The 12313-nt window shown below is 40.9% G+C and overlaps 1 protein-coding gene across 1 annotated transcript in view; it reads right to left on the bottom strand.

Annotated features, from left to right (window-relative positions):
* LOC122555285 (mucin-3A-like) overlaps positions 1-12313 on the bottom strand; it is a 462531-nt gene that overhangs the window by 278851 nt on the left and 171367 nt on the right. The window lies entirely within an intron of this gene.

The raw sequence follows: 12313 nt of genomic DNA, 5'->3' as shown, positions 1-12313 counted from the left end.
ACAAATGCATTAGTTACATGCTTTAAAAATTCCAGTAGATTTGCCAAGCATGACTTGCTTTTCATATATCCATGCTGACTGTCCAATCCTGTCATGGTTTTCCATGTGCTCTACTAATAAATCTTTGATAATTGACTGTAGCATTACCCCACTACCAATGTCAGGCTAATCACTATATGATTCTCTGTTTTCTCTCTACCTCCCTTTTTTAAATAGTAGATTGACATTATCTGCCCTCCAATGCATTGGAATAGTTCTAGAGTCTATAGAATCTTGAAAGATAATCACCACTGCATCCACTATCATGAGGACCACCTCCTTAGTACTCTGGGATATAGGTTATTGGGTCCTGGGGATATGTCACCCTTTAATCCCATCAATTTCTCATTTTCCAACAATATTTGCCTACTAATCCTGGTTTCCTTCCTATCAATAGACCCTGTGTGTTTTGGGATGTTATTTATTTGTGTGTCTTCCTTTGTGAAGGCAGAACCAAATGTATTTCATTGAACAGCCATCTCTTCTTTCCCATTATAACTTCCCCTGTTTCTGACTGTAACAGATCTTTTTAAAAATTTATTCACATGATGAGGGTGTTTCTGGCTAGACCAGTATTTGTTGCTCAGAAAGCAGTTAAGTGTAAACAACTTTGCTGTGGGTCTAGAGTCACATGTAGGCCAGGACATGTAAGGATGACAGCTTTCTTCCTTACAGGACATTAGTGAACCAGATCAGCTTTTCACTAACAATAAATTCATGGTCATCATGACACTCTTAACTCCAGATTTTTACTAAATTCACACTCTACCATCTGCCATGACAGGATTTGAACCAAGGTTCACAGAACATTAACAGTCCAGTGAGACCATCGCCACCCCTTTTATTTTCACTTATCCTTTACTCTTCACAAACCCACAGAAGCTTTTACAATCAGATCGTATGTTCCTCACAAGCCAACCCTCATAGTTTATTTTCTCACTCTGAATGAATCCCTTTGTCATCCTTTGATGAAATCAAATTGCTCTCAATCATTACGTTTTCTGCTTTTTCTTTGGCCAGTTTGCGTGCCCTTCTTTGGATCTAATATTAATCCTAATTTCCCTTGTTAGCCATTGTCAGACCACATTACCTCTTTTAGACAGGAATTAACAATTGTTGCAGTTCCTCTGTACATTCTTTAAATGTTTGCCATTGCCTATCCACCAGCACCCCTTTAAATAACATTCCCCAATTTATCAGAGTTAGCTAATGTCTCACAAGCTCATAATTTCCTTTGTTTAGATTCAGGACCCCAGCCTCAGAATCAACTACATCACTCTCTATCTTACTGAAGAGTTCTACCATACTATGTTTCCCCAAGGGGTCTAGCACAACTAGATTGACAGTTATTCCTTTCTCATTACATAATCCGTAATCTAAGATGGCCTATTCAATAAATGATCCCTTAACATATCAACCAAGAAAGAACACAGTGCACAGGAGCAGCATGGTGGCTCAGTGGTTAGTACTGCTACCTCATAGCACCAGGGATATGGGTTTGATTCCAGCCTTGAAGGACTGTCTGTGTGGAGTTTTCATATTCTTCCCGTGTCTGTGTTGGTTTCCTCTCACAATCCAAAGATGTGCAGGTTAGGTGAATTGGCCATGGGTAAATTGCCTATAGTTTTCAGTGATGTGTAAGTTAGGTGCATTAGTCTGGAGTAAATGTAGGGCTATGGATCTGGGTGGGTTACTCTTTGGAGAGTTGATGTGGACTTGTTTAAATTGCCTATAGTTTTCAGTGATGTGTAAGTTAGGTGCATTAGTCTGGAGTAAATGTAGGGCTATGGATCTGGGTGGGTTACTCTTTGGAGAGTTGATGTGGACTTGTTGGGCTGAAGGGCCTATTTCCATGTTGTAGGGGGCTCTATAAAAATTCAAGAATCGCTCCTTCACAATGTTGTCACTGATTTCATTCGATCAGTCTAGATGCAGATTAAACTCCAGTTTAAATATTTTTGGGGTCCCACCTACAATTTGCAAAAGTATTAAAGAAATAGATGTCCCTGATTTTAATCACTCATTCACATTGCTCCTGCTGAATGGGGAGCGATAAATCAGAGCCAAAGAGTTGAAATACCCTTGGATCCATGTGCCCCAAGTTCCCTGAAAAATGATGCCCGGCATAATTTCTGGTATATGGATCTCTACAATTGCCATTAAGTTTATTAGCAATGTGAGTGAATACTGAAACAAAAGCAACTTGCGCCATCGCTTGTCTGGGATAAGAAGGAAACCTGGATGGCAAAAAGACATAGCTTTGACAAATAGTGTTAAGGAGAATCCAGTGGATTGTACAAAGACAATAAAGACAAAAGAGTAACAAGGGAGAGAATATGACCCCTTAAAGATCAGCAAGGCTGTCTGTGTGTGGAACCGCAAGAGATGCGGGAGATACTGAACATCAATGTTTACTGGGGAGAAAGATATGGAAGCTAGAAAACATGGGGAAATAAACAGCAACATCTTGAAAAATATCCATATTACAAAGCAGTGCAGGACCTCTTAAAATTCATAAAGGTCGATAAATCCCCGGAACCTGTTCAGGTGAACCCTAAAACTCTGGGAAGCTGGGGAAGTGATTGCTGGACCCCTTGCTGTGATATTTGGATCATCAATAGTCACAGGTGAGGTGGCAGAAGACTGAAGGTTGGCTAATGTGGTGCCTCTATTTAAGAAGAATCGTAAGGAAAAGCCAGGGAACTATAGACTTGTGAGCCTGATATCAGTGGCAGGCAAGTTATTAGAGGGAATCCTGAGTGACAGGATTTACATGTATTTGGAAAAGCAACGACTGATTAGGGATAGTCAACATGACTTTGTGTGTGAGCAATCGTGCCTCACTAACTTGATAGAGCTTTTTGAAGAAGTAACTAAGAGGATTGATGAGCAGTGGATGTGATCCATATGGACTTCAGTAAGGATTTCAACAAGGCTACTCATAGTAGATTGGTTAGCAAGGTTAGATCACATGGAATACAGAGCAAACTAGCTAATTGGATATAGAACTGGCTCAGAAATAGAAGATAGAGATTGCTGGTGGAGGGTTGTTTTACAGACTGGAGGTCTGTGACCAGTGGTATGCAACCAGGATCATTGCTGGGTCCACTGTTTTTTGTCATTTATATAAGTGATTTGGATGTGAACATAGGACGTGTGGTTATAAATTTTTAGTTGACCCTGTTGGGACACATTGGCGAACCTTTTTTGTTAATTAAACCAAACATCCAGAAAAGCTTGTCTCACCTAGTAATCTGTTAAAATACGAGGACAGAGAACTCCTAAATTCCACTATTTAAAGAAAATAACATTAATTTTATTTTCTAACTCTAAAAGTGAACATAAAACAAAAACTATTCACAAATCTAAGCCTCCTTTCTCTTAACTGCTTACAATCTGACTCCAACTCTATAACAATATGCTGTTCCAATAAGACACTTATTAAAACTACATTAACTTAATCTCAAAATCCCTGGTGTTATGAGGCAGCAGTGCTGACCACTGAAAAGTATCCACTCGTGATGTAAGTTAATCGCAAGTATCATTGTAAACAAAGCTTCACAAATCCACCACATCTGGCAAGAGTTAGAATTTAAGAAATTTTGGGATGGGGCATTGACGTCATGTCTGCCTGCAGATTTATCATTATATGCATCATTTAGATGAAAGTACATCCTGAGCAAATAAAAGACGTCCAAAAGTGAACTACTGGGTTTAATAAACGTAGCGTGTGCTTGAAGCACCAAATGAGCAGCACGATATTTGTAAGGTACATTTAACTTAGTTGATCTCATCTGAAGCTAACCAGTTTGTTTTGACTATAATGTTCGCTCCTCTTAACATGGAATTCAGGGTTGATATTTAATAGTCTAAAATTCTTGCCATGAAAGTAATCATTTTTGATTCTAGGAAATAGGATGCCATTTAATTCCACTTAAGAATGAAGTAGCTTCAAAAATATATTTTAAAAATTGAAATCTTGGTTCCCTCTTTGAAGCTCTGCTAAATCATAAGCACTCCTTAGGGTTTATATACAACTGGTAATTGCAATTCCATTGAATTAAAATCTGGTTACATGTAACAAATGCTACCTTGCAGGATCAATACTTCTTTCCAAAAAATGAGTCAATTTATATGTTTCCTATGCCTGTCAATATCTAGTCATACGTGCAAAACGTTTACATATTAAATAATGCAGAGGAACAGCAATGAACCAGTTATATAAATTAGCATTATTCATATTTAATAAAATGTAGCATGATTTCACACAAACATATAAATTAGGACCAGCAGTACGCCATTTGACTCTCCACCATTGAATAAGATTTAGACTGATATGTTTGTGTTTCAAATTCCACTTTCCCGTCTACTTGTGATAACCCTTGATGCGGTCTGTCTTGCATACAGAGGAACCTCAATTATCCGAGTATTGGATTATTCGAAGGAGATCTCAAGATCCTGATAGAAATATTACATCAAAGACATGTTTCCAACACTGATTGCGTCTTTTGTTTACAGTTAAAAGTGAACTCGGCTTACTGAAATGCTGCTGAGAACAGTCCTGGACATCGATGGGAGTCCAGGCACCGTCTCCAAATGACTGACCTCCTGCCCTCTCTTTCTCTCTCCCCACACTTTCCCTGGAGTTCTACACAGGAATGTACCCTGGAAACCTCCCTTCCCCAGATAATCTCTCCAACATTGTCCTGTACAGGGCAAAGGTGGAATCTGTCAAAAATTTGCAGTTAAAAGTTGTGTGTGTGGCTATGTGTGTGTGTGTGTGTGGCAGGAGGTGTATTGGGTGGGGCTGGGGGGTTGGGTGAGTGGTTTTGGATGAAGTTGGGGGGCAGGCGGGCAGGGGTGCAGTGTTGGACGGAGTTGGGGGGCGGATGGGGGGGCAGGGGCTCCCACGCAGTGTGCTGCTGCCTGGTCTCCTGAACAGGGAGTGGACTTAACAGAAAACTCCGAGCCCCAGAGGAAAGGCATTGAATCAATTAACCGAATAAGCAATTACCCGAATGAAATAGTGCCCGTCCATCTCGTTTGGATAATGAAACAGGAATCCATTCACCTCCACCTTAAAAATATTCAGTGACCCCCATCACCTTCAGACACAGTTTGCAGAACACTTAAAGACAAGAGAATTCTCCTTATCTCTGCCCAGAAAAGGCAACCATTAATATTGTCATCGTGCTCACTAGCTCTGGATTCACATACACTTTGTCCAGACTGTTCAAGGTCAGATACAATTAATCATGTCACCTGTCTTCAAAATTCCAATGAAACCAAGACCAAATATGTCCAAAGATTCCTCATAAAACAGCCTGTTCATCCTATATATTACCCTAACAAACCTCCTGTCACCCAAGTCCAACACATTTTAAATAAGGAAACTGAAACTGCACTAAGCATTCAAGATGTGGTGTGGAAACCTCCCAGGCATTGACTGGTCTGTACATTGGTGAGAAAGGTGGGGGAGTAGGGTGAAATGGTTCGTGAGGAGGTCCTTGACATCAAGAGCTGGAAGTCTCATGTTCCCACAGCGTGTTGAACAGGGGACTGTACACTCGTAAGTGGTGAGAGGCCTATTTGTATGCATTAACATCTCATTATTGCCTATTCTTACCACATTAATATACAGCTTCCAATTCTACCACTCACTGGATAGAAATTAGATGGTGACAATTGCCAACATGAAAGTCAGAGCAGTAACTTGGTGATTCCAGCTCACCATATACCCATTGTGCACTCACTTTGTGCCTATTGTGATGGTCAAAGTATCCCGGTCTTGCCTCTTCACACTCTGCTCCCTCACTACAATCCATTCCTATTGGCAATAATTTTTACTCTCTGCCTCTTTTACCAATTTCTGCACCCTTTCGCACCATAAGCTAACTTTATCTTGAGACTCTAACTCAATTCTTCCTTTCATGACCTCTTTTGAAAGACTGTCAAGGACCATCACATATCTCTACAATCACATAATTACCATCGCATCTCTACAATGACCAGTAGAGCCTCCACTTTGATGATGCTAAGTTAACCCCTATCTACCTCCCATTTTAAAATACTTCATAATGACTTCCTGTTTACTTTTAGAATTATTCAACACACATTTAACAACAATCTAGGACTGCTACTTCCAGCTTCTCAAACTTAAAATCAATTATACCTCGATTTCTGTGATACGTTACTCATGCCGCCATTACTGATTTTGGGGGTCTGAGACCACAACTATCTAATGCAGCAGTTGAGAATTTTTAAGCAATTTTCTGATAGTTTATTGAGTTTTTTTAAAAGAAGAAGCAGTTTAGAAGTAACACATTAGTTAATTAAATAAAGAAAGTAGACATCATGGCAATTAGAGATCGTTCACTGACAACAGAGGACTCACGGGTAGTGAGTGGGGGAGGAAACTGAAGCACCCGGATTGGTCTTGCTAAAGTTGTGAAAGCTGCAGTCTGCTTTCTAGTCGAGTTGTAAGGGAACTCTTTCCTGGGTCTTTTTTCTCTTCATCTGATCTATCTTCCATCTGAAGAAGACAGCTCTCTGAGGATCACCCAATGAGTTATGCTGACTACAAGAACTGCCCTTGGAGGACCGTCCAATGAGGACTGTCTAATCAGGACCACTGCCCTAAGCATTTGTTGATAGACCCTGTTGCTATAGACAGGTAATTTGCTCTGTGTCAGTGATCTGTCTAAATTTTTTTGTCAGTGATCAATGGACAGCTACTCATGATGTTGATGACAGTTGTCCCCTTGCCCATCTCTATTTAAGATTAGTTGTAATCCCTTTTAAGAACAAAACTTTATCTCCAAAAATACTCACTCATAATTAGGGTAGTGTAACGCCTGATGCATCATTCATTTACTCTTGTAGATGGCTAGTTACCACCGTAATGTAGTTAGGTGCTACACAGGAAATACTGAATTTTGAATATTGAGTGAACACAGATTTAAAGGGGACCTCAATTTCCAAAAGACTGAAGATTTCAAAACATTCAGTACAATTCATGACTCCTCAAAAACAGAAACAATCCATCCCTAAATGTAGCAAGACCTGGACAATATCCAAGTCTGGACTGACAAGTGGCAAGTATAATTTGTGCCACATTTGCCAAGCAATTGCCATTTTCAGAAGAGCGAATCTAACCATCATTGAACCTCCTATTAACAACTTCCTCGGGGTTACCATTGACCAGACAGTGAATTGGACTATTCATGTAAATACAGTGGCTACAAGAGCTGGTGAGAGGCTAGGTATCTGCCGCAGGTAACTCAGCTCCTGGGGCAGCTCAATAACTGAGCCCCAAAGATATCAGAAGTGTGATGGAATACCCCCAACTTGCTTGGATACGTGCAGCTCCAACAGCACACAAGAAGCTTGACATCATCCCTAACTGATTCTCTCTGTCATCTCTCTCTCTTGTGTTTGAATTTACCTTTTTGCCAAGGGATGTGTTTATGGAATGTTGCAGGAAATTAAGTTACGATAGAGTTGCTTGGGTTTTCAGATAGGTTAAATTATTCTATATTCTGTTCTCGTTTACTTGTGTTTCATTCGGTAGTCTGCAAATAATTCGGTTTTATTTAAAACTGAGTGGTTTGACCAGCTCTATCACTCCTGGAATATCTGCTCTACACCTGTTTACAACAACCCCTTGGGCAGCATGGTGGTTCAGTAGTTAGCACTGCTGCCTCACAATGCTAGGGATCTGGGATTGATTCCAGTCTCGGGTGACTGTGTGGAGTTTGCACATCCTCCCTGTGTCTGTGTGCTTTCCCTCCAGGTGCTCTGGTTTCCTCCTACAATCCAAAGACGTGCAGGTTAGGTGAATTGCCATAGTGTTCATGGATGTGTCGGTTAGGTGCATTAGTCAGGGATAAATATAGGATGGGGTGTGGATCTGGGTAGGTTACTCTTTGGAGGGTCAGTATGGACTTGTTGGGCCAAAGGGTCTGTTTCCATACTGTTGGGATTCTATTTAAAAAACGAGAAAAGTTAGGCCCTGGACTACCTTCTTGTCATGTGTTGAGGGGGGTCTAGCCTGGTCCATAACAGTTTTCTGTGACAGATCGGTTGGCAGCACCAGGGAGGCAGCAAGAATGGACTGCCTGTGGAGAGGGGGATATGACTTCTCCCGGCAACAGCAGCAGCGAGGACACTTTCCTAACGATAGGAGGCCTCAGCAATGAGGTCATTCTCCTGATATTTGGGGCTGGTGGCAGTGGCAGCAAAGTTCCTCCAGCAATCAGGGTGCAGTGGTGCCAATGGCAACGGACTTTTCAAGATGGCAACACCAGCAAAGCACCATCTGCAGCTGAAATGGGACTTGAGGTTTGGTGGCTGCCTCGCCTGACAGCAGAGCCAAGAACACTTGCTTACGGAGTGAGTGTAAGTTCAGTCGCATCAGCAAAGTGGGCCCAGCAGCAAAATGACGGCACTTAACGTGGAGCGAATCCTATGTTGGTGGTTCCAATGCAAGCAGTGGCAAGGCAGTAGATGTCTTCTTTGAGGCTTGGTACCAGCATAGACTGCTCTTCTTTTTACTTCTTTATTTTACTCATTTATTCTTATGACCTATAGTGCTGGACTATTTTTGCTTTATTTATCTTTTTTTGTTTTGAGTTGATTAGATTAGATTCCCTACAGTGTGGAAACAGGCCCTCTGAAGAGTAACCCACCAAGACCCATTTCCCTCTGACTAATGCACCTAACACTACAGGCAATTTATCATGGCCAATTCATCTGACCTGCATATTTTTGGATTGTGGGAGGAAACCGGAGCACCCGGAGGAAACCCATGCAAACACAGGGAGAATGTGCAAACTCCACACAGTCGCCTGAGGCTGGAATCGTACCTGGGACCCTGGCGCTGTGAGGCAGCAGTGCTAACCACTGAGCCACCGTGTCAGTATCTGTACCTAGATACCTTTGTACTTCAGATGGCACTGTAATGCAGTAATAGTAAACTTCTGGTTGTGCTAATTTGAGTACATGTGACAATAAAGTTAATTCAATGCAATACTCATAACATTCTGCCAATTAGGAAAATGCCTATTTATGCAAACTCTCTGTTTTTTCTTCCCCTGCCACTCAATCTTCTATCCATGCTTGTATGTTATCCCCTACACCATGGCTTACGCAATTAGTTTTAAAGTGGCACATTATGAAATGCCTTCAGGAAATCCAAGTACAGTATTCCAATAGGTTCCTCTTTATTCATAGTCCAAACTACATCTTTAAACAACACCAATAAGTTAGTTAGGCATTCTTTCAGATTTATAAAGCAATGCTGACTCTTTCCAATTACCATGAGCTTTGCTAAGTGCTCAGTTATGACTTCTTTCACAATCAATTCCAATTAACCTCCACAATAGATATCGAGATAACTGGCCTGTAATTTCCTGCTTTCAGCCTCCTTCCCTTCTTGGTAATTTGCCTTTGCCATGTTTATTCTAACTAAATTTTAATTGATGTAATTCTTACACTAAGATTAATTTTTGAAGTCAGCTTCAAGGTATAACCCAATTAAGACAAAAACAAAATTGCTAATTAGACACTTAAGTCTTTTAATTCTGTTTCTTTTAATCTTATAACTTGTTTTATTTAATTATTTTTATTCTTCTATTATCTCCTATCAATTTTTATTTTTTATTTTCTTCATATTATCTTTTACTTTTCCCATTGTTTGCATCATATTTATTTCCTTTTACTGCCCTCTTTTATGTCTCTGAAACACACTGGTCTAATCTGAAATAATTTCTTTCACCCAGCAGTCTTGTAACTGCTGTATTAGAAACAACTTTCCTTTCTGCAATCAAGCATTAGAAATGTGGGAAGAAGATTGAATGCAGCTTTAAAAGAATCATATAAATACCCAATAGTCACGATACTTAGAAGAATGTAAGAAATAGGAGCTGCTGTGAATCATTTGGTTCATACAGCCTGTCTGCCACTCGATGCTATAAAAAGACAAAATTGAACCATTGCCCCTTGACTTTCAAGTGTTATCATCTCTGCATCCCCCACTATCAACATCCCGGGATAGTGTTCACCAGAAACTAAACTGGATTAGCCATATAAATATATTGGCTACAAGAGCGGGTCAGAGGCTAGGAATCCTGCATTAAGTAATTCATCCTGTGATTTCCCCAAAGCCAGTCCAACTACATGGCATAAGTCAGGAATGTGATGGAATACTGTCCGCTTGCCTGGATGAGTGCAGCTCCAACAATGCTCAAGAAGCCCAGACCTTTGTCCAGAAACAATCACAAGTATTCATTCCCTCTACGATTGATGCTCAATAGCAAAAGTATGTACTATCTACCATCTACAAGTTATACTGCAGAGACTGGCCAAGACATGATTAGAGATTAGATTCCCTACAGTGTGGAAACAGGCCCTTTGGCCCAACAAGTCCACACCGACCCTCCGAAGAGCAACTCACCCAGACCCATTTCCCTCTGACTAATGTACCTAACACTATGGGCAATTTAGCATAGCCAATTGACCTAACCTGCACATCTTAGGACTGTGGGAGGAAACCGGCGCACCCAGAGGAAACCCACGCAGACATTGGAAGAATGTGCAAACTCCACACAGACAGTTGCCAGAGGTGGAAATTGAACCTGGGTCCTTGGCGCTGTGAGGCAGCAGTGCTAACCACTGAGCCACCATGCTGCCATCTTAGGCAAAACCTTCCAAATGCACAACCCCTTCAATTTAGAAAGACATGGACAAGAGATCCCAGGGAACACCACCAACTGCAAGTTCCCTTTCGAGTCACACACCATCCTGACTTGGAAATATATTGCTGTTCCTTCATGGTCGTTGGGTCAAGTTCCTAGAACTCCCTGCCTAATGACATTGTGGGTCTACCTAACACAAATAGACTGCAGTGGTTTAAGATTATGATTCACCATCACCTTCTCAAGGGTAACTAGAGATGAACAGTACATGCTGGCCCCAGCCAGTGATATCAACATCTCATGAGGAGAATAAATAAGAAAAATGGCTGATATTAGGTTTCAATTATTCTTTCTCACCTGCTCCCCAAACATTTCCTGAGATTTCAAAACTCTGTTTATTACAGCCCTATAAGCAAGTCTTGTGATGGTTAGTGTTCCTGCCTTGGAGCCAGGAGCTCCAGGATCATTGGTTGACATTGTACCAAGCACATGCAGGGTATACTCCACCTCAGGACTTAATGGCTAAGGAAGGTGCTTTCATAACCAGGATGAGGATTGACCTTCAAATCCTTCCAACATATGTGAATAGTGAGCAGGAAGAACAGGAGAGTCTCCTGGTCAGTCATGTGATGGAAAGAAAGTTGGAGCCTCTACCATTACAATCCATAGCTCCAGGACTACTACATATTATAAATGTACATACTATCACAACAACTCAGATTCCATGCAACTTGGTTTCAGGAAGTGATGAGACCTGAGTGAGGCAAAAGCTCAATTTCTATTTACAAAGAGCTCAAAGAAGCATTCCTGTTCCTCTGACTCCCATCAAACAAAACCTCACTGCTAGACTGCTCTCTCTGGCTGGTCTGCCAGCTGATATTGTACCAAGCATGTACAGTGTACTTGAATAAAGGAAAATGGCATGGATGCTGGAAATCTGAAACAAACAGAAAACGCTGGAAAAACTTAGCAGGCCTGGCAGCATTTGTGGAGAAACAGATTTAATGATTTAAGTCTTATATGACTTTCCTTTAGAATTACAAGTTCCCTAGAATGCATCACTTCGCAAAAACTAATTGCACAATTTACGAAGAAAATAATACAACGGCCCAAACTTATCACTCAAAGTACATAATGCGCGTTGGTAGAATATATGCCATTTCTACATGTGTTGCTACTTTGCAATGGATATAATGGTGTCTATAAATGGGCTGAGAAGTGGCAGATGGAGTTTAATTCAAATAAATGCGAGGTGCTGCATTTTGGGAAAGCAATTCTTAGCAGGACTTATACACTTAATGGTAGGGTCCTAGGGAGTGTTGCTGAACAAAGAGACCTTGGAGTGCAGGTTCTTAGCTTCTTGAAAGTGGAGTTGCAGGTAGATAGGATAGTGAAGAAGGCGTTTGGTATGCTTTCCTTTTTTGTTCAGAGTATTAATACAGGAGTTGGGAGGTCATGTTGCGGCTGTACAGAACATTGGTTAGGCCACTGTTGGAATATTGCGTGCAATTCTGGTCTCCTTCCTATCGGAAAGATGTTGTGAAACTTGAAAGGTTTCAGAAAAGCTTTACAAGGATGTT

The sequence above is a fragment of the Chiloscyllium plagiosum genome, chromosome 12, assembly GCF_004010195.1.
Source record: "Chiloscyllium plagiosum isolate BGI_BamShark_2017 chromosome 12, ASM401019v2, whole genome shotgun sequence".
NCBI classification, from domain to species: Eukaryota; Metazoa; Chordata; class Chondrichthyes; order Orectolobiformes; family Hemiscylliidae; genus Chiloscyllium; species Chiloscyllium plagiosum.
This window is presented reverse-complemented; position numbering and strand designations above follow the sequence as displayed.